At 41.2% G+C, this 26120-nt stretch overlaps 22 non-coding genes across 22 annotated transcripts; all 22 read right to left on the minus strand.

Moving 5' to 3' along the window:
* Positions 1-640: 640 nt before the first annotated feature.
* On the minus strand, positions 641-713 carry trnaa-cgc (transfer RNA alanine (anticodon CGC)). The gene has a single exon. It is a non-coding gene; the product is annotated as a tRNA-Ala (tRNA).
* Positions 714-1640: 927 nt separating this feature from the next.
* trnaa-agc (transfer RNA alanine (anticodon AGC)) lies at positions 1641-1713 on the minus strand. The gene has a single exon. It is a non-coding gene; the product is annotated as a tRNA-Ala (tRNA).
* A 1429-nt stretch (positions 1714-3142) lies between these two features.
* trnaa-agc (transfer RNA alanine (anticodon AGC)) lies at positions 3143-3215 on the minus strand. Its single transcript has one exon. It is a non-coding gene; the product is annotated as a tRNA-Ala (tRNA).
* Positions 3216-3644: 429 nt separating this feature from the next.
* trnaa-cgc (transfer RNA alanine (anticodon CGC)) lies at positions 3645-3717 on the minus strand. The gene has a single exon. It is a non-coding gene; the product is annotated as a tRNA-Ala (tRNA).
* Positions 3718-5807: 2090 nt separating this feature from the next.
* On the minus strand, positions 5808-5880 carry trnaa-agc (transfer RNA alanine (anticodon AGC)). Its single transcript has one exon. It is a non-coding gene; the product is annotated as a tRNA-Ala (tRNA).
* A 429-nt stretch (positions 5881-6309) lies between these two features.
* Positions 6310-6382, minus strand: trnaa-cgc (transfer RNA alanine (anticodon CGC)). Its single transcript has one exon. It is a non-coding gene; the product is annotated as a tRNA-Ala (tRNA).
* Positions 6383-8472: 2090 nt separating this feature from the next.
* On the minus strand, positions 8473-8545 carry trnaa-cgc (transfer RNA alanine (anticodon CGC)). The gene has a single exon. It is a non-coding gene; the product is annotated as a tRNA-Ala (tRNA).
* Positions 8546-9472: 927 nt separating this feature from the next.
* Positions 9473-9545, minus strand: trnaa-agc (transfer RNA alanine (anticodon AGC)). The gene has a single exon. It is a non-coding gene; the product is annotated as a tRNA-Ala (tRNA).
* Positions 9546-10974: 1429 nt separating this feature from the next.
* Positions 10975-11047, minus strand: trnaa-agc (transfer RNA alanine (anticodon AGC)). The gene has a single exon. It is a non-coding gene; the product is annotated as a tRNA-Ala (tRNA).
* Positions 11048-11476: 429 nt separating this feature from the next.
* On the minus strand, positions 11477-11549 carry trnaa-cgc (transfer RNA alanine (anticodon CGC)). The gene has a single exon. It is a non-coding gene; the product is annotated as a tRNA-Ala (tRNA).
* Positions 11550-13633: 2084 nt separating this feature from the next.
* Positions 13634-13706, minus strand: trnaa-cgc (transfer RNA alanine (anticodon CGC)). The gene has a single exon. It is a non-coding gene; the product is annotated as a tRNA-Ala (tRNA).
* Positions 13707-14633: 927 nt separating this feature from the next.
* Positions 14634-14706, minus strand: trnaa-agc (transfer RNA alanine (anticodon AGC)). Its single transcript has one exon. It is a non-coding gene; the product is annotated as a tRNA-Ala (tRNA).
* A 429-nt stretch (positions 14707-15135) lies between these two features.
* Positions 15136-15208, minus strand: trnaa-cgc (transfer RNA alanine (anticodon CGC)). The gene has a single exon. It is a non-coding gene; the product is annotated as a tRNA-Ala (tRNA).
* A 2084-nt stretch (positions 15209-17292) lies between these two features.
* On the minus strand, positions 17293-17365 carry trnaa-cgc (transfer RNA alanine (anticodon CGC)). Its single transcript has one exon. It is a non-coding gene; the product is annotated as a tRNA-Ala (tRNA).
* A 927-nt stretch (positions 17366-18292) lies between these two features.
* On the minus strand, positions 18293-18365 carry trnaa-agc (transfer RNA alanine (anticodon AGC)). Its single transcript has one exon. It is a non-coding gene; the product is annotated as a tRNA-Ala (tRNA).
* Positions 18366-19794: 1429 nt separating this feature from the next.
* Positions 19795-19867, minus strand: trnaa-agc (transfer RNA alanine (anticodon AGC)). The gene has a single exon. It is a non-coding gene; the product is annotated as a tRNA-Ala (tRNA).
* A 429-nt stretch (positions 19868-20296) lies between these two features.
* trnaa-cgc (transfer RNA alanine (anticodon CGC)) lies at positions 20297-20369 on the minus strand. Its single transcript has one exon. It is a non-coding gene; the product is annotated as a tRNA-Ala (tRNA).
* A 927-nt stretch (positions 20370-21296) lies between these two features.
* trnaa-agc (transfer RNA alanine (anticodon AGC)) lies at positions 21297-21369 on the minus strand. The gene has a single exon. It is a non-coding gene; the product is annotated as a tRNA-Ala (tRNA).
* Positions 21370-21798: 429 nt separating this feature from the next.
* trnaa-cgc (transfer RNA alanine (anticodon CGC)) lies at positions 21799-21871 on the minus strand. The gene has a single exon. It is a non-coding gene; the product is annotated as a tRNA-Ala (tRNA).
* A 927-nt stretch (positions 21872-22798) lies between these two features.
* Positions 22799-22871, minus strand: trnaa-agc (transfer RNA alanine (anticodon AGC)). The gene has a single exon. It is a non-coding gene; the product is annotated as a tRNA-Ala (tRNA).
* Positions 22872-23300: 429 nt separating this feature from the next.
* trnaa-cgc (transfer RNA alanine (anticodon CGC)) lies at positions 23301-23373 on the minus strand. Its single transcript has one exon. It is a non-coding gene; the product is annotated as a tRNA-Ala (tRNA).
* Positions 23374-25457: 2084 nt separating this feature from the next.
* On the minus strand, positions 25458-25530 carry trnaa-cgc (transfer RNA alanine (anticodon CGC)). Its single transcript has one exon. It is a non-coding gene; the product is annotated as a tRNA-Ala (tRNA).
* Between the last annotated feature and the right edge of the window lie 590 nt (positions 25531-26120).

Here is a 26120-nt window from a genome sequence, read left to right on the forward strand (position 1 = left end):
TATGGGTATAACGTATTCCAAAGTATCAATGTTGAAAACAGGACCCTTAGTCAGCATTGATTCAATGGCTCATTTTCAACATAGAAATTGTTGTTGTTGTAAAATGTTGATTTAAAGTTGAAGTTGTAACTTCAACCACAAAACAAACTTTCTGACCATAATTCAATGTTGAATCAATAACGATTGCTATCTGGGAAAGTACCTGGAAAACGGAGATGTAAATAATCATAACAACCATAAGTTCCCGCCTCCTCTGCACGAGCTGACCGATAAATCTAATACACCAAGAGAGGCAAGACTTAAGGCAGAACAGCCAATCATCAGCCGGTGTCATGTTTGAGAGGGAGGGGAGAGGAGAGCTGAAGCGAGCGTAGACACAGAGCGGCCAGAGAAACGGAGGAGCGAATGCGAAGGCATTTGTTCAAAACTGCGGGAAAACTGTAGAAAAAGTGTGGGTGTTGAACCCTCTCACCGGGAAAAGTGTGGGTGTTAAAACACCCACATCCCCCACGGGTGCGACGCCCCTGGTTGCTGATACCAATGGAAGTTCTTTAATGTGGCTGTGGTGGACAACACCTGCTTTATGGTAGGTGAATTATGTGTTTTCTGGTTAGTTGCCTATGCCCAGCAGCTAAAAGACTGGAGAATGTGGGTATCGATCCCACTACCTCTCACATGCGAAGCGAGCGCTCTACCACTTGAGCTAATTCCCCCAGGAAAGGTGTTTTTGATATGCAATTATTTGAGTCACTTCTTAATGGCTCTTCAAAATTCCTCCTGTACGGTCGCCAGAGAGCTGGTTCGTAATTCTTTTTATGTTTAAAAATCATCAAGTAAAAGGTTACGGGCATTGACAGGTGAAAATAATGAATGTGAAGGTGTTGCCAACATTACACCATTCCAAGTTCCTTAGCATTTATTATGTTAAGCCAATGTCCCAGGATATGCCTACTGCTTTATTCTGAATACCTAGTGGTAGCTTTTCTTGGCGGTTTTCCTTGATGGTAGTACCGTTGTGCAAAGCTGAGGGTTGCTGATACGAAGGGAAGTTCTTTAGTGTGGCTGTGGTGGACAACACCTCCTTGATGGTAGGTGAATTATGTGTTTTCTGGTTAGTTGCCTAGGCCCAGCAGCTAAAAGACTGGAGAATGTGGGTATCGATCCCACTACCTCTCACATGCAAAGCAAGCGCTCTACCACTTGAGCTAATTCCCCCAGGAAAGGTGTTTTTGATATGCAATTATTTGAGTCACTTTTTAATGGCTCTTCAAAATTCCTCCTGTACGGTCGCCAGAGAGCTGGTTCGTAATTCTTTTTATGTTTAAAAATCATCAAGTAAAAGGTTATGAGCATTGACAGATACATAAATGAAGGTATTAACAAAACACTACACCATTCCAAGTTCCTTTGCATTTATTATGTTAAGCCAATGTCCCAGGATATACCTACTGCTTTACTTTGAATACCTAGTGGTAGCTTTTCTTGAGTTTTTTTTCTTGAGAGTAGTATCGTTGTGCAAAGCTGAGGGTTGCTGATTCCAAGGGAAGTTCTTTAATGTGGCTGTGGTGGACAACACCTGCTTTATGGAAGGTGAATTATGTGTTTTCTGGTTAGTTGCCTATGCCCAGCAGCTAAAAGACTGGAGAATGTGGGTATCGATCCCACTACCTCTCACATGCTAAGCGAGCGCTCTACCACTTGAGCTAATTCCCCTTGTCAAGGTGTTCTTGATATGCAATTATTTGAGTCACTTATTAATGGCTCTTCAAAATTCCTCCTGTATGGTCGACAGTGAGGTGGTTCGTAATACTTTTTATGTTTAAAAATCATCAAGTAAATGGTTACGAGCATTGACAGATAAAAAAAGTTAAAGTGAAGGTGTTGCCAACATTACACCATTCCAAGTTCCTTAGCATTTATTATGTTAAGCCAATGTCCCAGGATATGCCTACTGCTTTATTCTGAATACCTAGTGGTAGGTTTTCTTGGGGATTTTCCTTGATGGTAGTACCGTTGTGCAAAGCTGAGGGTTGCTGATACCAAGGGAAGTTCTTTAGTGTGGCCGTGGTGGACAACACCTCCTTGATGGTAGGTGAATTATGTGTTTTCTGGTTAGTTGCCTAGACCCAGCAGCTAAAAGACTGGAGAATGTGGGTATCGATCCCACTACCTCTCACATGCAAAGCAAGCGCTCTACCACTTGAGCTAATTCCCCCAGGAAAGGTGTTTTTGATATGCAATTATTTGAGTCACTTATTAATGGCTCTTCAAAATTCCTCCTGTACGGTCGCCAGAGAGCTGGTTCGTAATTCTTTTTATGTTTAAAAATCATCAAGTAATAGGTTACGGGCATTGACAGGTGAAAATAATGAATGTGAAGGTGTTGCCAAAATTACACCATTCCAAGTTCCTTAGCATTTATTATGTTAAGCCAATGTCCCAGGATATGCCTACTGCTTTATTCTGAATACCTAGTGGTAGCTTTTCTTGGGGGTTTTCCTTGATGGTAGTACCGTTGTGCAAAGCTGAGGGTTGCTGATACCAAGGGACGTTCTTTAGCGTGGCTGTGGTGGACAACACCTCCTTGATGGTAGGTGAATTATGTGTTTTCTGGTTAGTTGCCTAGACCCAGCAGCTAAAAGACTGGAGAATGTGGGTATCGATCCCACTACCTCTCACATGCAAAGCAAGCGCTCTACCACTTGAGCTAATTCCCCCAGGAAAGGTGTTCTTGATATGCAATTATTTGAGTCACTTGTTAATGGCTCTTCAAAATTCCTTCTGTACGGTCGCCAGAGAGCTGGTTCGTAATTCTTTTTATGTTTAAAAATCATCAAGTAAAAGGTTACGAGCATTGACAGATACATAAATGAAGGTATTAACAAAACACTACACCATTCCAAGTTCCTTTGCATTTATTATGTTAAGCCAATGTCCCAGGATATACCTACTGCTTTACTTTGAATACCTAGTGGTAGCTTTTCTTGAGTTTTTTTTCTTGAGAGTAGTATCGTTGTGCAAAGCTGAGGGTTGCTGATTCCAAGGGAAGTTCTTTAATGTGGCTGTGGTGGACAACACCTGCTTTATGGAAGGTGAATTATGTGTTTTCTGGTTAGTTGCCTATGCCCAGCAGCTAAAAGACTGGAGAATGTGGGTATCGATCCCACTACCTCTCACATGCTAAGCGAGCGCTCTACCACTTGAGCTAATTCCCCTTGTCAAGGTGTTCTTGATATGCAATTATTTGAGTCACTTATTAATGGCTCTTCAAAATTCCTCCTGTATGGTCGACAGTGAGGTGGTTCGTAATACTTTTTATGTTTAAAAATCATCAAGTAAATGGTTACGAGCATTGACAGATACAAAAAGTTAAAGTGAAGGTGTTGCCAACATTACACCATTCCAAGTTCCTTAGCATTTATTATGTTAAGCCAATGTCCCAGGATATGCCTACTGCTTTATTCTGAATACCTAGTGGTAGCTTTTCTTGGGGATTTTCCTTGATGGTAGTACCGTTGTGCAAAGCTGATGGTTGCTGATACCAAGGGAAGTTCTTTAGTGTGGCTGTGGTGGACAACACCTCCTTGATGGTAGGTGAATTATGTGTTTTCTGGTTAGTTGCCTAGACCCAGCAGCTAAAAGACTGGAGAATGTGGGTATCGATCCCACTACCTCTCACATGCGAAGCGAGCGCTCTACCACTTGAGCTAATTCCCCCAGGAAAGGTGTTTTTGATATGCAATTATTTGAGTCACTTATTAATGGCTCTTCAAAATTCCTCCTGTACGGTCGCCAGAGAGCTGGTTCGTAATTCTTTTTATGTTTAAAAATCATCAAGTAATAGGTTACGGGCATTGACAGGTGAAAATAATGAATGTGAAGGTGTTGCCAAAATTACACCATTCCAAGTTCCTTAGCATTTATTATGTTAAGCCAATGTCCCAGGATATGCCTACTGCTTTATTCTGAATACCTAGTGGTAGCTTTTCTTGGGGGTTTTCCTTGATGGTAGTACCGTTGTGCAAAGCTGAGGGTTGCTGACAGGGGCGTAGCAAGCTTTTCAAAAGTGTGGGGGATGAATTACTTCAGCTGTTTTAATTGATTTAATATTGAAACTGTTTGTGATCAATATTCATTCAAACATCAATAGTTTTACTAATGAGGTTTCTGCTGAAATACATCTGAACATACTGTACCTTATCTGAAACTAAGAAAAGTAACATTCCTACTATTAACTATACTGTACAACATGAAAGACACACTGCAGACTTGAAGTATTTCCCACATGGATATCCAGCGAATTAAATAATTTAATTTATTATCTGTAAAAACAAAAAACATCGAAAATGCATGTGATGTTTTAAAATATACGGCTTGTTTACCTCAAGAGCTTCGTAAAAAGACATGAAAACAACAGCGAAACCGTGTACAAATCAGCGCGCGACAGGGGAAACCTAGGGAAACTGGACTGCCCGGAACACCGGATTCGCCATTGACGACACCGGCTGGCTGTAAAGTGCGCGTCAACCGGGCTAGGCTCGAGGAGCATCTCAGCCCCAATAACAGCAGTTTTTTTTTATTCACAGAACCGGCCAGTATAAGAGTAAGTTTCAAATTTAACTCACTCTCTCTTCGCAGCCTCAAAGACAGTGATGGCGTGAATGCGCGATGGCGATGGCGCTGGCGCTGGCGGGTAAGGTTTAAAGTATGGGACATTCCGAACAGGGGGCCGCGCGCTCCTTTTTCGGTTCAGTCTCTGTCAAGAGATGACCTTTAGATGACTATTTTCATGTATTTAAAAAAACTGTGATTTATCTACAACTTCGTGTATAATACGCCCCCCGCACCAAAAAATGGTGTGACCCAGTTCGGTATATAAAAACAGGGATGCACAGCGCAAGCCTTTAATTTCCGTTGGTAATTTAATGTCGGTGTTTTCCCTTTAAGCGCGACTTTTAAAAGTTCTCCACATCATTTTAATTGCTTAATTATCCAAATATGTTGCATGCATTGCAGTGGAAAAACTGCTTTGTTTAAAGAGAAAAAAAAGATGCTTTATTTATATAGCACCTTTCATACATGAAATGCAACTCAAAGTACTTTACAATAAAGTGAAATGAGATTTTTAAAAAATTTTTAAAACAATGAAGTGATTCTGCTTCTCTGCTATGGGTATAACGTATTCCAAAGTATCAATGTTGAAAACAGGACCCTTAGTCAGCATTGATTCAATGGCTCATTTTCAACATAGAAATTGTTGTTGTTGTAAAATGTTGATTTAAAGTTGAAGTTGTAACTTCAACCACAAAACAAACTTTCTGACCATAATTCAATGTTGAATCAATAACGATTGCTATCTGGGAAAGTACCTGGAAAACGGAGATGTAAATAATCATAACAACCATAAGTTCCCGCCTCCTCTGCACGAGCTGACCGATAAATCTAATACACCAAGAGAGGCAAGACTTAAGGCAGAACAGCCAATCATCAGCCGGTGTCATGTTTGAGAGGGAGGGGAGAGGAGAGCTGAAGCGAGCGTAGACACAGAGCGGCCAGAGAAACGGAGGAGCGAATGCGAAGGCATTTGTTCAAAACTGCGGGAAAACTGTAGAAAAAGTGTGGGTGTTGAACCCTCTCACCGGGAAAAGTGTGGGTGTTAAAACACCCACATCCCCCACGGGTGCGACGCCCCTGGTTGCTGATACCAATGGAAGTTCTTTAATGTGGCTGTGGTGGACAACACCTGCTTTATGGAAGGTGAATTATGTGTTTTCTGGTTAGTTGCCTATGCCCAGCAGCTAAAAGACTGGAGAATGTGGGTATCGATCCCACTACCTCTCACATGCTAAGCGAGCGCTCTACCACTTGAGCTAATTCCCCTTGTCAAGGTGTTCTTGATATGCAATTATTTGAGTCACTTATTAATGGCTCTTCAAAATTCCTCCTGTATGGTCGACAGTGAGGTGGTTCGTAATACTTTTTATGTTTAAAAATCATCAAGTAAATGGTTACGAGCATTGACAGATAAAAAAAGTTAAAGTGAAGGTGTTGCCAACATTACACCATTCCAAGTTCCTTAGCATTTATTATGTTAAGCCAATGTCCCAGGATATGCCTACTGCTTTATTCTGAATACCTAGTGGTAGCTTTTCTTGGGGATTTTCCTTGATGGTAGTACCGTTGTGCAAAGCTGATGGTTGCTGATACCAAGGGAAGTTCTTTAGTGTGGCTGTGGTGGACAACACCTCCTTGATGGTAGGTGAATTATGTGTTTTCTGGTTAGTTGCCTAGACCCAGCAGCTAAAAGACTGGAGAATGTGGGTATCGATCCCACTACCTCTCACATGCGAAGCGAGCGCTCTACCACTTGAGCTAATTCCCCCAGGAAAGGTGTTTTTGATATGCAATTATTTGAGTCACTTATTAATGGCTCTTCAAAATTCCTCCTGTACGGTCGCCAGAGAGCTGGTTCGTAATTCTTTTTATGTTTAAAAATCATCAAGTAATAGGTTACGGGCATTGACAGGTGAAAATAATGAATGTGAAGGTGTTGCCAAAATTACACCATTCCAAGTTCCTTAGCATTTATTATGTTAAGCCAATGTCCCAGGATATGCCTACTGCTTTATTCTGAATACCTAGTGGTAGCTTTTCTTGGGGGTTTTCCTTGATGGTAGTACCGTTGTGCAAAGCTGAGGGTTGCTGACAGGGGCGTAGCAAGCTTTTCAAAAGTGTGGGGGATGAATTACTTCAGCTGTTTTAATTGATTTAATATTGAAACTGTTTGTGATCAATATTCATTCAAACATCAATAGTTTTACTAATGAGGTTTCTGCTGAAATACATCTGAACATACTGTACCTTATCTGAAACTAAGAAAAGTAACATTCCTACTATTAACTATACTGTACAACATGAAAGACACACTGCAGACTTGAAGTATTTCCCACATGGATATCCAGCGAATTAAATAATTTAATTTATTATCTGTAAAAACAAAAAACATCGAAAATGCATGTGATGTTTTAAAATATACGGCTTGTTTACCTCAAGAGCTTCGTAAAAAGACATGAAAACAACAGCGAAACCGTGTACAAATCAGCGCGCGACAGGGGAAACCTAGGGAAACTGGACTGCCCGGAACACCGGATTCGCCATTGACGACACCGGCTGGCTGTAAAGTGCGCGTCAACCGGGCTAGGCTCGAGGAGCATCTCAGCCCCAATAACAGCAGTTTTTTTTTATTCACAGAACCGGCCAGTATAAGAGTAAGTTTCAAATTTAACTCACTCTCTCTTCGCAGCCTCAAAGACAGTGATGGCGTGAATGCGCGATGGCGATGGCGCTGGCGCTGGCGGGTAAGGTTTAAAGTATGGGACATTCCGAACAGGGGGCCGCGCGCTCCTTTTTCGGTTCAGTCTCTGTCAAGAGATGACCTTTAGATGACTATTTTCATGTATTTAAAAAAACTGTGATTTATCTACAACTTCGTGTATAATACGCCCCCCGCACCAAAAAATGGTGTGACCCAGTTCGGTATATAAAAACAGGGATGCACAGCGCAAGCCTTTAATTTCCGTTGGTAATTTAATGTCGGTGTTTTCCCTTTAAGCGCGACTTTTAAAAGTTCTCCACATCATTTTAATTGCTTAATTATCCAAATATGTTGCATGCATTGCAGTGGAAAAACTGCTTTGTTTAAAGAGAAAAAAAAGATGCTTTATTTATATAGCACCTTTCATACATGAAATGCAACTCAAAGTACTTTACAATAAAGTGAAATGAGATTTTTAAAAAATTTTTAAAACAATGAAGTGATTCTGCTTCTCTGCTATGGGTATAACGTATTCCAAAGTATCAATGTTGAAAACAGGACCCTTAGTCAGCATTGATTCAATGGCTCATTTTCAACATAGAAATTGTTGTTGTTGTAAAATGTTGATTTAAAGTTGAAGTTGTAACTTCAACCACAAAACAAACTTTCTGACCATAATTCAATGTTGAATCAATAACGATTGCTATCTGGGAAAGTACCTGGAAAACGGAGATGTAAATAATCATAACAACCATAAGTTCCCGCCTCCTCTGCACGAGCTGACCGATAAATCTAATACACCAAGAGAGGCAAGACTTAAGGCAGAACAGCCAATCATCAGCCGGTGTCATGTTTGAGAGGGAGGGGAGAGGAGAGCTGAAGCGAGCGTAGACACAGAGCGGCCAGAGAAACGGAGGAGCGAATGCGAAGGCATTTGTTCAAAACTGCGGGAAAACTGTAGAAAAAGTGTGGGTGTTGAACCCTCTCACCGGGAAAAGTGTGGGTGTTAAAACACCCACATCCCCCACGGGTGCGACGCCCCTGGTTGCTGATACCAATGGAAGTTCTTTAATGTGGCTGTGGTGGACAACACCTGCTTTATGGTAGGTGAATTATGTGTTTTCTGGTTAGTTGCCTATGCCCAGCAGCTAAAAGACTGGAGAATGTGGGTATCGATCCCACTACCTCTCACATGCGAAGCGAGCGCTCTACCACTTGAGCTAATTCCCCCAGGAAAGGTGTTTTTGATATGCAATTATTTGAGTCACTTCTTAATGGCTCTTCAAAATTCCTCCTGTACGGTCGCCAGAGAGCTGGTTCGTAATTCTTTTTATGTTTAAAAATCATCAAGTAAAAGGTTACGGGCATTGACAGGTGAAAATAATGAATGTGAAGGTGTTGCCAACATTACACCATTCCAAGTTCCTTAGCATTTATTATGTTAAGCCAATGTCCCAGGATATGCCTACTGCTTTATTCTGAATACCTAGTGGTAGCTTTTCTTGGCGGTTTTCCTTGATGGTAGTACCGTTGTGCAAAGCTGAGGGTTGCTGATACCAAGGGAAGTTCTTTAGTGTGGCTGTGGTGGACAACACCTCCTTGATGGTAGGTGAATTATGTGTTTTCTGGTTAGTTGCCTAGGCCCAGCAGCTAAAAGACTGGAGAATGTGGGTATCGATCCCACTACCTCTCACATGCAAAGCAAGCGCTCTACCACTTGAGCTAATTCCCCCAGGAAAGGTGTTTTTGATATGCAATTATTTGAGTCACTTTTTAATGGCTCTTCAAAATTCCTCCTGTACGGTCGCCAGAGAGCTGGTTCGTAATTCTTTTTATGTTTAAAAATCATCAAGTAAAAGGTTATGAGCATTGACAGATACATAAATGAAGGTATTAACAAAACACTACACCATTCCAAGTTCCTTTGCATTTATTATGTTAAGCCAATGTCCCAGGATATACCTACTGCTTTACTTTGAATACCTAGTGGTAGCTTTTCTTGAGTTTTTTTTCTTGAGAGTAGTATCGTTGTGCAAAGCTGAGGGTTGCTGATTCCAAGGGAAGTTCTTTAATGTGGCTGTGGTGGACAACACCTGCTTTATGGAAGGTGAATTATGTGTTTTCTGGTTAGTTGCCTATGCCCAGCAGCTAAAAGACTGGAGAATGTGGGTATCGATCCCACTACCTCTCACATGCTAAGCGAGCGCTCTACCACTTGAGCTAATTCCCCTTGTCAAGGTATTCTTGATATGCAATTATTTGAGTCACTTATTAATGGCTCTTCAAAATTCCTCCTGTATGGTCGACAGTGAGGTGGTTCGTAATACTTTTTATGTTTAAAAATCATCAAGTAAATGGTTACGAGCATTGACAGATAAAAAAAGTTAAAGTGAAGGTGTTGCCAACATTACACCATTCCAAGTTCCTTAGCATTTATTATGTTAAGCCAATGTCCCAGGATATGCCTACTGCTTTATTCTGAATACCTAGTGGTAGGTTTTCTTGGGGATTTTCCTTGATGGTAGTACCGTTGTGCAAAGCTGAGGGTTGCTGATACCAAGGGAAGTTCTTTAGTGTGGCTGTGGTGGACAACACCTCCTTGATGGTAGGTGAATTATGTGTTTTCTGGTTAGTTGCCTAGACCCAGCAGCTAAAAGACTGGAGAATGTGGGTATCGATCCCACTACCTCTCACATGCAAAGCAAGCGCTCTACCACTTGAGCTAATTCCCCCAGGAAAGGTGTTTTTGATATGCAATTATTTGAGTCACTTATTAATGGCTCTTCAAAATTCCTCCTGTACGGTCGCCAGAGAGCTGGTTCGTAATTCTTTTTATGTTTAAAAATCATCAAGTAATAGGTTACGGGCATTGACAGGTGAAAATAATGAATGTGAAGGTGTTGCCAAAATTACACCATTCCAAGTTCCTTAGCATTTATTATGTTAAGCCAATGTCCCAGGATATGCCTACTGCTTTATTCTGAATACCTAGTGGTAGCTTTTCTTGGGGGTTTTCCTTGATGGTAGTACCGTTGTGCAAAGCTGAGGGTTGCTGATACCAAGGGACGTTCTTTAGCGTGGCTGTGGTGGACAACACCTCCTTGATGGTAGGTGAATTATGTGTTTTCTGGTTAGTTGCCTAGACCCAGCAGCTAAAAGACTGGAGAATGTGGGTATCGATCCCACTACCTCTCACATGCAAAGCAAGCGCTCTACCACTTGAGCTAATTCCCCCAGGAAAGGTGTTCTTGATATGCAATTATTTGAGTCACTTGTTAATGGCTCTTCAAAATTCCTTCTGTACGGTCGCCAGAGAGCTGGTTCGTAATTCTTTTTATGTTTAAAAATCATCAAGTAAAAGGTTACGAGCATTGACAGATACATAAATGAAGGTATTAACAAAACACTACACCATTCCAAGTTCCTTTGCATTTATTATGTTAAGCCAATGTCCCAGGATATACCTACTGCTTTACTTTGAATACCTAGTGGTAGCTTTTCTTGAGTTTTTTTTCTTGAGAGTAGTATCGTTGTGCAAAGCTGAGGGTTGCTGATTCCAAGGGAAGTTCTTTAATGTGGCTGTGGTGGACAACACCTGCTTTATGGAAGGTGAATTATGTGTTTTCTGGTTAGTTGCCTATGCCCAGCAGCTAAAAGACTGGAGAATGTGGGTATCGATCCCACTACCTCTCACATGCTAAGCGAGCGCTCTACCACTTGAGCTAATTCCCCTTGTCAAGGTGTTCTTGATATGCAATTATTTGAGTCACTTATTAATGGCTCTTCAAAATTCCTCCTGTATGGTCGACAGTGAGGTGGTTCGTAATACTTTTTATGTTTAAAAATCATCAAGTAAATGGTTACGAGCATTGACAGATAAAAAAAGTTAAAGTGAAGGTGTTGCCAACATTACACCATTCCAAGTTCCTTAGCATTTATTATGTTAAGCCAATGTCCCAGGATATGCCTACTGCTTTATTCTGAATACCTAGTGGTAGCTTTTCTTGGGGATTTTCCTTGATGGTAGTACCGTTGTGCAAAGCTGATGGTTGCTGATACCAAGGGAAGTTCTTTAGTGTGGCTGTGGTGGACAACACCTCCTTGATGGTAGGTGAATTATGTGTTTTCTGGTTAGTTGCCTAGACCCAGCAGCTAAAAGACTGGAGAATGTGGGTATTGATCCCACTACCTCTCACATGCGAAGCGAGCGCTCTACCACTTGAGCTAATTCCCCCAGGAAAGGTGTTTTTGATATGCAATTATTTGAGTCACTTATTAATGGCTCTTCAAAATTCCTCCTGTACGGTCGCCAGAGAGCTGGTTCGTAATTCTTTTTATGTTTAAAAATCATCAAGTAATAGGTTACGGGCATTGACAGGTGAAAATAATGAATGTGAAGGTGTTGCCAAAATTACACCATTCCAAGTTCCTTAGCATTTATTATGTTAAGCCAATGTCCCAGGATATGCCTACTGCTTTATTCTGAATACCTAGTGGTAGCTTTTCTTGGGGGTTTTCCTTGATGGTAGTACCGTTGTGCAAAGCTGAGGGTTGCTGACAGGGGCGTAGCAAGCTTTTCAAAAGTGTGGGGGATGAATTACTTCAGCTGTTTTAATTGATTTAATATTGAAACTGTTTGTGATCAATATTCATTCAAACATCAATAGTTTTACTAATGAGGTTTCTGCTGAAATACATCTGAACATACTGTACCTTATCTGAAACTAAGAAAAGTAACATTCCTACTATTAACTATACTGTACAACATGAAAGACACACTGCAGACTTGAAGTATTTCCCACATGGATATCCAGCGAATTAAATAATTTAATTTATTATCTGTAAAAACAAAAAACATCGAAAATGCATGTGATGTTTTAAAATATACGGCTTGTTTACCTCAAGAGCTTCGTAAAAAGACATGAAAACAACAGCGAAACCGTGTACAAATCAGCGCGCGACAGGGGAAACCTAGGGAAACTGGACTGCCCGGAACACCGGATTCGCCATTGACGACAGCGGCTGGCTGTAAAGTGCGCGTCAACCGGGCTAGGCTCGAGGAGCATCTCAGCCCCAATAACAGCAGTTTTTTTTTATTCACAGAACCGGCCAGTATAAGAGTAAGTTTCAAATTTAACTCACTCTCTCTTCGCAGCCTCAAAGACAGTGATGGCGTGAATGCGCGATGGCGCTGGCGCTGGCGGGTAAGGTTTAAAGTATGGGACATTCCGAACAGGGGGCCGCGCGCTCCTTTTTCGGTTCAGTCTCTGTCAAGAGATGACCTTTAGATGACTATTTTCATGTATTTAAAAAAACTGTGATTTATCTACAACTTCGTGTATAATACGCCCCCCGCACCAAAAAATGGTGTGACCCAGTTCGGTATATAAAAACAGGGATGCACAGCGCAAGCCTTTAATTTCCGTTGGTAATTTAATGTCGGTGTTTTCCCTTTAAGCGCGACTTTTAAAAGTTCTCCACATCATTTTAATTGCTTAATTATCCAAATATGTTGCATGCATTGCAGTGGAAAAACTGCTTTGTTTAAAGAGAAAAAAAAGATGCTTTATTTATATAGCACCTTTCATACATGAAATGCAACTCAAAGTACTTTACAATAAAGTGAAATGAGATTTTTAAAAAATTTTTAAAACAATGAAGTGATTCTGCTTCTCTGCTATGGGTATAACGTATTCCAAAGTATCAATGTTGAAAACAGGACCCTTAGTCAGCATTGATTCAATGGCTCATTTTCAACATAGAAATTGTTGTTGTTGTAAAATGTTGATTTAAAGTTGAAGTTGTAACTTCAACCACAAAACAAACTTTCTGACCATAATTCAATGTTGAATCAATAACGATTGCTATCTGGGAAAGTACCTGGAAAACGGAGATGTAAATAATCATAACAACCATAAGTTCCCGCCTCCTCTGCACGAGCTGACCGATAAATCTAATACACCAAGAGAGGCAAGACTTAAGGCAGAACAGCCAATCATCAGCCGGTGTCATGTTTGAGAGGGAGGGGAGAGGAGAGCTGAAGCGAGCGTAGACACAGAGCGGCCAGAGAAACGGAGGAGCGAATGCGAAGGCATTTGTTCAAAACTGCGGGAAAACTGTAGAAAAAGTGTGGGTGTTGAACCCTCTCACCGGGAAAAGTGTGGGTGTTAAAACACCCACATCCCCCACGGGTGCGACGCCCCTGGTTGCTGATACCAATGGAAGTTCTTTAATGTGGCTGTGGTGGACAACACCTGCTTTATGGTAGGTGAATTATGTGTTTTCTGGTTAGTTGCCTATGCCCAGCAGCTAAAAGACTGGAGAATGTGGGTATCGATCCCACTACCTCTCACATGCGAAGCGAGCGCTCTACCACTTGAGCTAATTCCCCCAGGAAAGGTGTTTTTGATATGCAATTATTTGAGTCACTTCTTAATGGCTCTTCAAAATTCCTCCTGTACGGTCGCCAGAGAGCTGGTTCGTAATTCTTTTTATGTTTAAAAATCATCAAGTAAAAGGTTACGGGCATTGACAGGTGAAAATAATGAATGTGAAGGTGTTGCCAACATTACACCATTCCAAGTTCCTTAGCATTTATTATGTTAAGCCAATGTCCCAGGATATGCCTACTGCTTTATTCTGAATACCTAGTGGTAGCTTTTCTTGGCGGTTTTCCTTGATGGTAGTACCGTTGTGCAAAGCTGAGGGTTGCTGATACCAAGGGAAGTTCTTTAGTGTGGCTGTGGTGGACAACACCTCCTTGATGGTAGGTGAATTATGTGTTTTCTGGTTAGTTGCCTAGGCCCAGCAGCTAAAAGACTGGAGAATGTGGGTATCGATCCCACTACCTCTCACATGCAAAGCAAGCGCTCTACCACTTGAGCTAATTCCCCCAGGAAAGGTGTTTTTGATATGCAATTATTTGAGTCACTTTTTAATGGCTCTTCAAAATTCCTCCTGTACGGTCGCCAGAGAGCTGGTTCGTAATTCTTTTTATGTTTAAAAATCATCAAGTAAAAGGTTATGAGCATTGACAGATACATAAATGAAGGTATTAACAAAACACTACACCATTCCAAGTTCCTTTGCATTTATTATGTTAAGCCAATGTCCCAGGATATACCTACTGCTTTACTTTGAATACCTAGTGGTAGCTTTTCTTGAGTTTTTTTTCTTGAGAGTAGTATCGTTGTGCAAAGCTGAGGGTTGCTGATTCCAAGGGAAGTTCTTTAATGTGGCTGTGGTGGACAACACCTGCTTTATGGAAGGTGAATTATGTGTTTTCTGGTTAGTTGCCTATGCCCAGCAGCTAAAAGACTGGAGAATGTGGGTATCGATCCCACTACCTCTCACATGCTAAGCGAGCGCTCTACCACTTGAGCTAATTCCCCTTGTCAAGGTGTTCTTGATATGCAATTATTTGAGTCACTTATTAATGGCTCTTCAAAATTCCTCCTGTATGGTCGACAGTGAGGTGGTTCGTAATACTTTTTATGTTTAAAAATCATCAAGTAAATGGTTACGAGCATTGACAGATAAAAAAAGTTAAAGTGAAGGTGTTGCCAACATTACACCATTCCAAGTTCCTTAGCATTTATTATGTTAAGCCAATGTCCCAGGATATGCCTACTGCTTTATTCTGAATACCTAGTGGTAGGTTTTCTTGGGGATTTTCCTTGATGGTAGTACCGTTGTGCAAAGCTGAGGGTTGCTGATACCAAGGGAAGTTCTTTAGTGTGGCTGTGGTGGACAACACCTCCTTGATGGTAGGTGAATTATGTGTTTTCTGGTTAGTTGCCTAGACCCAGCAGCTAAAAGACTGGAGAATGTGGGTATTGATCCCACTACCTCTCACATGCGAAGCGAGCGCTCTACCACTTGAGCTAATTCCCCCAGGAAAGGTGTTTTTGATATGCAATTATTTGAGTCACTTATTAATGGCTCTTCAAAATTCCTCCTGTACGGTCGCCAGAGAGCTGGTTCGTAATTCTTTTTATGTTTAAAAATCATCAAGTAATAGGTTACGGGCATTGACAGGTGAAAATAATGAATGTGAAGGTGTTGCCAAAATTACACCATTCCAAGTTCCTTAGCATTTATTATGTTAAGCCAATGTCCCAGGATATGCCTACTGCTTTATTCTGAATACCTAGTGGTAGCTTTTCTTGGGGGTTTTCCTTGATGGTAGTACCGTTGTGCAAAGCTGAGGGTTGCTGACAGGGGCGTAGCAAGCTTTTCAAAAGTGTGGGGGATGAATTACTTCAGCTGTTTTAATTGATTTAATATTGAAACTGTTTGTGATCAATATTCATTCAAACATCAATAGTTTTACTAATGAGGTTTCTGCTGAAATACATCTGAACATACTGTACCTTATCTGAAACTAAGAAAAGTAACATTCCTACTATTAACTATACTGTACAACATGAAAGACACACTGCAGACTTGAAGTATTTCCCACATGGATATCCAGCGAATTAAATAATTTAATTTATTATCTGTAAAAACAAAAAACATCGAAAATGCATGTGATGTTTTAAAATATACGGCTTGTTTACCTCAAGAGCTTCGTAAAAAGACATGAAAACAACAGCGAAACCGTGTACAAATCAGCGCGCGACAGGGGAAACCTAGGGAAACTGGACTGCCCGGAACACCGGATTCGCCATTGACGACAGCGGCTGGCTGTAAAGTGCGCGTCAACCGGGCTAGGCTCGAGGAGCATCTCAGCCCCAATAACAGCAGTTTTTTTTTATTCACAGAACCGGCCAGTATAAGAGTAAGTTTCAAATTTAACTCACTCTCTCTTCGCAGCCTCAAAGACAGTGATGGCGTGAATGCGCGATGGCGCTGGCGCTGGCGGGTAAGGTTTAAAGTATGGGACATTCCGAACAGGGGGCCGCGCGCTCCTTTTTCGGTTCAGTCTCTGTCAAGAGATGACCTTTAGATGACTATTTTCATGTATTTAAAAAAACTGTGATTTATCTACAACTTCGTGTATAATACGCCCCCCGCACCAAAAAATGGTGTGACCCAGTTCGGTATATAAAAACAGGGATGCACAGCGCAAGCCTTTAATTTCCGTTGGTAATTTAATGTCGGTGTTTTCCCTTTAAGCGCGACTTTTAAAAGTTCTCCACATCATTTTAATTGCTTAATTATCCAAATATGTTGCATGCATTGCAGTGGAAAAACTGCTTTGTTTAAAGAGAAAAAAAAGATGCTTTATTTATATAGCACCTTTCATACATGAAATGCAACTCAAAGTACTTTACAATAAAGTGAAATGAGATTTTTAAAAAATTTTTAAAACAATGAAGTGATTCTGCTTCTCTGCTATGGGTATAACGTATTCCAAAGTATCAATGTTGAAAACAGGACCCTTAGTCAGCATTGATTCAATGGCTCATTTTCAACATAGAAATTGTTGTTGTTGTAAAATGTTGATTTAAAGTTGAAGTTGTAACTTCAACCACAAAACAAACTTTCTGACCATAATTCAATGTTGAATCAATAACGATTGCTATCTGGGAAAGTACCTGGAAAACGGAGATGTAAATAATCATAACAACCATAAGTTCCCGCCTCCTCTGCACGAGCTGACCGATAAATCTAATACACCAAGAGAGGCAAGACTTAAGGCAGAACAGCCAATCATCAGCCGGTGTCATGTTTGAGAGGGAGGGGAGAGGAGAGCTGAAGCGAGCGTAGACACAGAGCGGCCAGAGAAACGGAGGAGCGAATGCGAAGGCATTTGTTCAAAACTGCGGGAAAACTGTAGAAAAAGTGTGGGTGTTGAACCCTCTCACCGGGAAAAGTGTGGGTGTTAAAACACCCACATCCCCCACGGGTGCGACGCCCCTGGTTGCTGATACCAATGGAAGTTCTTTAATGTGGCTGTGGTGGACAACACCTGCTTTATGGTAGGTGAATTATGTGTTTTCTGGTTAGTTGCCTATGCCCAGCAGCTAAAAGACTGGAGAATGTGGGTATCGATCCCACTACCTCTCACATGCGAAGCGAGCGCTCTACCACTTGAGCTAATTCCCCCAGGAAAGGTGTTTTTGATATGCAATTATTTGAGTCACTTCTTAATGGCTCTTCAAAATTCCTCCTGTACGGTCGCCAGAGAGCTGGTTCGTAATTCTTTTTATGTTTAAAAATCATCAAGTAAAAGGTTACGGGCATTGACAGGTGAAAATAATGAATGTGAAGGTGTTGCCAACATTACACCATTCCAAGTTCCTTAGCATTTATTATGTTAAGCCAATGTCCCAGGATATGCCTACTGCTTTATTCTGAATACCTAGTGGTAGCTTTTCTTGGCGGTTTTCCTTGATGGTAGTACCGTTGTGCAAAGCTGAGGGTTGCTGATACCAAGGGAAGTTCTTTAGTGTGGCTGTGGTGGACAACACCTCCTTGATGGTAGGTGAATTATGTGTTTTCTGGTTAGTTGCCTAGGCCCAGCAGCTAAAAGACTGGAGAATGTGGGTATCGATCCCACTACCTCTCACATGCAAAGCAAGCACTCTACCACTTGAGCTAATTCCCCCAGGAAAGGTGTTTTTGATATGCAATTATTTGAGTCACTTTTTAATGGCTCTTCAAAATTCCTCCTGTACGGTCGCCAGAGAGCTGGTTCGTAATTCTTTTTATGTTTAAAAATCATCAAGTAAAAGGTTATGAGCATTGACAGATACATAAATGAAGGTATTAACAAAACACTACACCATTCCAAGTTCCTTTGCATTTATTATGTTAAGCCAATGTCCCAGGATATACCTACTGCTTTACTTTGAATACCTAGTGGTAGCTTTTCTTGAGTTTTTTTTCTTGAGAGTAGTATCGTTGTGCAAAGCTGAGGGTTGCTGATTCCAAGGGAAGTTCTTTAATGTGGCTGTGGTGGACAACACCTGCTTTATGGAAGGTGAATTATGTGTTTTCTGGTTAGTTGCCTATGCCCAGCAGCTAAAAGACTGGAGAATGTGGGTATCGATCCCACTACCTCTCACATGCTAAGCGAGCGCTCTACCACTTGAGCTAATTCCCCTTGTCAAGGTGTTCTTGATATGCAATTATTTGAGTCACTTATTAATGGCTCTTCAAAATTCCTCCTGTATGGTCGACAGTGAGGTGGTTCGTAATACTTTTTATGTTTAAAAATCATCAAGTAAATGGTTACGAGCATTGACAGATAAAAAAAGTTAAAGTGAAGGTGTTGCCAACATTACACCATTCCAAGTTCCTTAGCATTTATTATGTTAAGCCAATGTCCCAGGATATGCCTACTGCTTTATTCTGAATACCTAGTGGTAGGTTTTCTTGGGGATTTTCCTTGATGGTAGTACCGTTGTGCAAAGCTGAGGGTTGCTGATACCAAGGGAAGTTCTTTAGTGTGGCTGTGGTGGACAACACCTCCTTGATGGTAGGTGAATTATGTGTTTTCTGGTTAGTTGCCTAGACCCAGCAGCTAAAAGACTGGAGAATGTGGGTATCGATCCCACTACCTCTCACATGCAAAGCAAGCGCTCTACCACTTGAGCTAATTCCCCCAGGAAAGGTGTTTTTGATATGCAATTATTTGAGTCACTTATTAATGGCTCTTCAAAATTCCTCCTGTACGGTCGCCAGAGAGCTGGTTCGTAATTCTTTTTATGTTTAAAAATCATCAAGTAATAGGTTACGGGCATTGACAGGTGAAAATAATGAATGTGAAGGTGTTGCCAAAATTACACCATTCCAAGTTCCTTAGCATTTATTATGTTAAGCCAATGTCCCAGGATATGCCTACTGCTTTATTCTGAATACCTAGTGGTAGCTTTTCTTGGGGGTTTTCCTTGATGGTAGTACCGTTGTGCAAAGCTGAGGGTTGCTGATACCAAGGGACGTTCTTTAGCGTGGCTGTGGTGGACAACACCTCCTTGATGGTAGGTGAATTATGTGTTTTCTGGTTAGTTGCCTAGACCCAGCAGCTAAAAGACTGGAGAATGTGGGTATCGATCCCACTACCTCTCACATGCAAAGCAAGCGCTCTACCACTTGAGCTAATTCCCCCAGGAAAGGTGTTCTTGATATGCAATTATTTGAGTCACTTGTTAATGGCTCTTCAAAATTCCTTCTGTACGGTCGCCAGAGAGCTGGTTCGTAATTCTTTTTATGTTTAAAAATCATCAAGTAAAAGGTTACGAGCATTGACAGATACATAAATGAAGGTATTAACAAAACACTACACCATTCCAAGTTCCTTTGCATTTATTATGTTAAGCCAATGTCCCAGGATATACCTACTGCTTTACTTTGAATACCTAGTGGTAGCTTTTCTTGAGTTTTTTTTCTTGAGAGTAGTATCGTTGTGCAAAGCTGAGGGTTGCTGATTCCAAGGGAAGTTCTTTAATGTGGCTGTGGTGGACAACACCTGCTTTATGGAAGGTGAATTATGTGTTTTCTGGTTAGTTGCCTATGCCCAGCAGCTAAAAGACTGGAGAATGTGGGTATCGATCCCACTACCTCTCACATGCTAAGCGAGCGCTCTACCACTTGAGCTAATTCCCCTTGTCAAGGTGTTCTTGATATGCAATTATTTGAGTCACTTATTAATGGCTCTTCAAAATTCCTCCTGTATGGTCGACAGTGAGGTGGTTCGTAATACTTTTTATGTTTAAAAATCATCAAGTAAATGGTTACGAGCATTGACAGATAAAAAAAGTTAAAGTGAAGGTGTTGCCAACATTACACCATTCCAAGTTCCTTAGCATTTATTATGTTAAGCCAATGTCCCAGGATATGCCTACTGCTTTATTCTGAATACCTAGTGGTAGCTTTTCTTGGGGATTTTCCTTGATGGTAGTACCGTTGTGCAAAGCTGATGGTTGCTGATACCAAGGGAAGTTCTTTAGTGTGGCTGTGGTGGACAACACCTCCTTGATGGTAGGTGAATTATGTGTTTTCTGGTTAGTTGCCTAGACCCAGCAGCTAAAAGACTGGAGAATGTGGGTATCGATCCCACTACCTCTCACATGCGAAGCGAGCGCTCTACCACTTGAGCTAATTCCCCCAGGAAAGGTGTTTTTGATATGCAATTATTTGAGTCACTTATTAATGGCTCTTCAAAATTCCTCCTGTACGGTCGCCAGAGAGCTGGTTCGTAATTCTTTTTATGTTTAAAAATCATCAAGTAATAGGTTACGGGCATTGACAGGTGAAAATAATGAATGTGAAGGTGTTGCCAAAATTACACCATTCCAAGTTCCTTAGCATTTATTATGTTAAGCCAATGTCCCAGGATATGCCTACTGCTTTATTCTGAATACCTAGTGGTAGCTTTTCTTGGGGGTTTTCCTTGATGGTAGTACCGTTGTGCAAAGCTGAGGGTTGCTGATACCAAGGGACGTTCTTTAGCGTGGCTGTGGTGGACAACACCTCCTTGATGGTAGGTGAATTATGTGTTTTCTGGTTAGTTGCCTAGACCCAGCAGCTAAAAGACTGGAGAATGTGGGTATCGATCCCACTACCTCTCACATGCAAAGCAAGCGCTCTACCACTTGAGCTAATTCCCCCAGGAAAGGTGTTCTTGATATGCAATTATTTGAGTCACTTGTTAATGGCTCTTCAAAATTCCTTCTGTACGGTCGCCAGAGAGCTGGTTCGTAATTCTTTTTATGTTTAAAAATCATCAAGTAAAAGGTTACGAGCATTGACAGATACATAAATGAAGGTATTAACAAAACACTACACCATTCCAAGTTCCTTTGCATTTATTATGTTAAGCCAATGTCCCAGGATATACCTACTGCTTTACTTTGAATACCTAGTGGTAGCTTTTCTTGAGTTTTTTTTCTTGAGAGTAGTATCGTTGTGCAAAGCTGAGGGTTGCTGATTCCAAGGGAAGTTCTTTAATGTGGCTGTGGTGGACAACACCTGCTTTATGGAAGGTGAATTATGTGTTTTCTGGTTAGTTGCCTATGCCCAGCAGCTAAAAGACTGGAGAATGTGGGTATCGATCCCACTACCTCTCACATGCTAAGCGAGCGCTCTACCACTTGAGCTAATTCCCCTTGTCAAGGTGTTCTTGATATGCAATTATTTGAGTCACTTATTAATGGCTCTTCAAAATTCCTCCTGTATGGTCGACAGTGAGGTGGTTCGTAATACTTTTTATGTTTAAAAATCATCAAGTAAATGGTTACGAGCATTGACAGATAAAAAAAGTTAAAGTGAAGGTGTTGCCAACATTACACCATTCCAAGTTCCTTAGCATTTATTATGTTAAGCCAATGTCCCAGGATATGCCTACTGCTTTATTCTGAATACCTAGTGGTAGCTTTTCTTGGGGATTTTCCTTGATGGTAGTACCGTTGTGCAAAGCTGATGGTTGCTGATACCAAGGGAAGTTCTTTAGTGTGGCTGTGGTGGACAACACCTCCTTGATGGTAGGTGAATTATGTGTTTTCTGGTTAGTTGCCTAGACCCAGCAGCTAAAAGACTGGAGAATGTGGGTATCGATCCCACTACCTCTCACATGCGAAGCGAGCGCTCTACCACTTGAGCTAATTCCCCCAGGAAAGGTGTTTTTGATATGCAATTATTTGAGTCACTTATTAATGGCTCTTCAAAATTCCTCCTGTACGGTCGCCAGAGAGCTGGTTCGTAATTCTTTTTATGTTTAAAAATCATCAAGTAATAGGTTACGGGCATTGACAGGTGAAAATAATGAATGTGAAGGTGTTGCCAAAATTACACCATTCCAAGTTCCTTAGCATTTATTATGTTAAGCCAATGTCCCAGGATATGCCTACTGCTTTATTCTGAATACCTAGTGGTAGCTTTTCTTGGGGGTTTTCCTTGATGGTAGTACCGTTGTGCAAAGCTGAGGGTTGCTGATACCAAGGGACGTTCTTTAGCGTGGCTGTGGTGGACAACACCTCCTTGATGGTAGGTGAATTATGTGTTTTCTTGTTAGTTGCCTAGACCCAGCAGCTAAAAGACTGGAGAATGTGGGTATCGATCCCACTACCTCTCACATGCAAAGCAAGCGCTCTACCACTTGAGCTAATTCCCCCAGGAAAGGTGTTCTTGATATGCAATTATTTGAGTCACTTGTTAATGGCTCTTCAAAATTCCTTCTGTACGGTCGCCAGAGAGCTGGTTCGTAATTCTTTTTATGTTTAAAAATCATCAAGTAAAAGGTTACGAGCATTGACAGATACATAAATGAAGGTATTAACAAAACACTACACCATTCCAAGTTCCTTTGCATTTATTATGTTAAGCCAATGTCCCAGGATATACCTACTGCTTTACTTTGAATACCTAGTGGTAGCTTTTCTTGAGTTTTTTTTCTTGAGAGTAGTATCGTTGTGCAAAGCTGAGGGTTGCTGATTCCAAGGGAAGTTCTTTAATGTGGCTGTGGTGGACAACACCTGCTTTATGGAAGGTGAATTATGTGTTTTCTGGTTAGTTGCCTATGCCCAGCAGCTAAAAGACTGGAGAATGTGGGTATCGATCCCACTACCTCTCACATGCTAAGCGAGCGCTCTACCACTTGAGCTAATTCCCCTTGTCAAGGTGTTCTTGATATGCAATTATTTGAGTCACTTATTAATGGCTCTTCAAAATTCCTCCTGTATGGTCGACAGTGAGGTGGTTCGTAATACTTTTTATGTTTAAAAATCATCAAGTAAATGGTTACGAGCATTGACAGATAAAAAAAGTTAAAGTGAAGGTGTTGCCAACATTACACCATTCCAAGTTCCTTAGCATTTATTATGTTAAGCCAATGTCCCAGGATATGCCTACTGCTTTATTCTGAATACCTAGTGGTAGCTTTTCTTGGGGATTTTCCTTGATGGTAGTACCGTTGTGCAAAGCTGATGGTTGCTGATACCAAGGGAAGTTCTTTAGTGTGGCTGTGGTGGACAACACCTCCTTGATGGTAGGTGAATTATGTGTTTTCTGGTTAGTTGCCTAGACCCAGCAGCTAAAAGACTGGAGAATGTGGGTATTGATCCCACTACCTCTCACATGCGAAGCGAGCGCTCTACCACTTGAGCTAATTCCCCCAGGAAAGGTGTTTTTGATATGCAATTATTTGAGTCACTTATTAATGGCTCTTCAAAATTCCTCCTGTACGGTCGCCAGAGAGCTGGTTCGTAATTCTTTTTATGTTTAAAAATCATCAAGTAATAGGTTACGGGCATTGACAGGTGAAAATAATGAATGTGAAGGTGTTGCCAAAATTACACCATTCCAAGTTCCTTAGCATTTATTATGTTAAGCCAATGTCCCAGGATATGCCTACTGCTTTATTCTGAATACCTAGTGGTAGCTTTTCTTGGGGGTTTTCCTTGATGGTAGTACCGTTGTGCAAAGCTGAGGGTTGCTGACAGGGGCGTAGCAAGCTTTTCAAAAGTGTGGGGGATGAATTACTTCAGCTGTTTTAATTGATTTAATATTGAAACTGTTTGTGATCAATATTCATTCAAACATCAATAGTTTTACTAATGAGGTTTCTGCTGAAATACATCTGAACATACTGTACCTTATTTGAAACTAAGAAAAGTAACATTCCTACTATTAACTATACTGTACAACATGAAAGACACACTGCAGACTTGAAGTATTTCCCACATGGATATCCAGCGAATTAAATAATTTAATTTATTATCTGTAAAAACAAAAAACATCGAAAATGCATGTGATGTTTTAAAATATACGGCTTGTTTACCTCAAGAGCTTCGTAAAAAGACATGAAAACAACAGCGAAACCGTGTACAAATAAGCGCGCGACAGGGGAAACCTAGGGAAACTGGACTGCCCGGAACACCGGATTCGCCATTGACGACACCGGCTGGCTGTAAAGTGCGCGTCAACCGGGCTAGGCTCGAGGAGCATCTCAGCCCCAATAACAGCAGTTTTTTTTTATTCACAGAACCGGCCAGTATAAGAGTAAGTTTCAAATTTAACTCACTCTCTCTTCGCAGCCTCAAAGACAGTGATGGCGTGAATGCGCGATGGCGCTGGCGCTGGCGGGTAAGGTTTAAAGTATGGGACATTCCGAACAGGGGGCCGCGCGCTCCTTTTTCGGTTCAGTCTCTGTCAAGAGATGACCTTTAGATGACTATTTTCATGTATTTAAAAAAACTGTGATTTATCTACAACTTCGTGTATAATACGCCCCCCGCACCAAAAAATGGTGTGACCCAGTTCGGTATATAAAAACAGGGATGCACAGCGCAAGCCTTTAATTTCCGTTGGTAATTTAATGTCGGTGTTTTCCCTTTAAGCGCGACTTTTAAAAGTTCTCCACATCATTTTAATTGCTTAATTATCCAAATATGTTGCATGCATTGCAGTGGAAAAACTGCTTTGTTTAAAGAGAAAAAAAAGATGCTTTATTTATATAGCACCTTTCATACATGAAATGCAACTCAAAGTACTTTACAATAAAGTGAAATGAGATTTTTAAAAAAATTTTAAAACAATGAAGTGATTCTGCTTCTCTGCTATGGGTATAACGTATTCCAAAGTATCAATGTTGAAAACAGGACCCTTAGTCAGCATTGATTCAATGGCTCATTTTCAACATAGAAATTGTTGTTGTTGTAAAATGTTGATTTAAAGTTGAAGTTGTAACTTCAACCACAAAACAAACTTTCTGACCATAATTCAATGTTGAATCAATAACGATTGCTATCTGGGAAAGTACCTGGAAAACGGAGATGTAAATAATCATAACAACCATAAGTTCCCGCCTCCTCTGCACGAGCTGACCGATAAATCTAATACACCAAGAGAGGCAAGACTTAAGGCAGAACAGCCAATCATCAGCCGGTGTCATGTTTGAGAGGGAGGGGAGAGGAGAGCTGAAGCGAGCGTAGACACAGAGCGGCCAGAGAAACGGAGGAGCGAATGCGAAGGCATTTGTTCAAAACTGCGGGAAAACTGTAGAAAAAGTGTGGGTGTTGAACCCTCTCACCGGGAAAAGTGTGGGTGTTAAAACACCCACATCCCCCACGGGTGCGACGCCCCTGGTTGCTGATACCAATGGAAGTTCTTTAATGTGGCTGTGGTGGACAACACCTGCTTTATGGTAGGTGAATTATGTGTTTTCTGGTTAGTTGCCTATGCCCAGCAGCTAAAAGACTGGAGAATGTGGGTATCGATCCCACTACCTCTCACATGCGAAGCGAGCGCTCTACCACTTGAGCTAATTCCCCCAGGAAAGGTGTTTTTGATATGCAATTATTTGAGTCACTTCTTAATGGCTCTTCAAAATTCCTCCTGTACGGTCGCCAGAGAGCTGGTTCGTAATTCTTTTTATGTTTAAAAATCATCAAGTAAAAGGTTACGGGCATTGACAGGTGAAAATAATGAATGTGAAGGTGTTGCCAACATTACACCATTCCAAGTTCCTTAGCATTTATTATGTTAAGCCAATGTCCCAGGATATGCCTACTGCTTTATTCTGAATACCTAGTGGTAGCTTTTCTTGGCGGTTTTCCTTGATGGTAGTACCGTTGTGCAAAGCTGAGGGTTGCTGATACCAAGGGAAGTTCTTTAGTGTGGCTGTGGTGGACAACACCTCCTTGATGGTAGGTGAATTATGTGTTTTCTGGTTAGTTGCCTAGGCCCAGCAGCTAAAAGACTGGAGAATGTGGGTATCGATCCCACTACCTCTCACATGCAAAGCAAGCGCTCTACCACTTGAGCTAATTCCCCCAGGAAAGGTGTTTTTGATATGCAATTATTTGAGTCACTTTTTAATGGCTCTTCAAAATTCCTCCTGTACGGTCGCCAGAGAGCTGGT

This window comes from Paramormyrops kingsleyae, chromosome 2, assembly GCF_048594095.1.
Source record: "Paramormyrops kingsleyae isolate MSU_618 chromosome 2, PKINGS_0.4, whole genome shotgun sequence".
Lineage (NCBI taxonomy): Eukaryota > Metazoa > Chordata > Actinopteri > Osteoglossiformes > Mormyridae > Paramormyrops > Paramormyrops kingsleyae.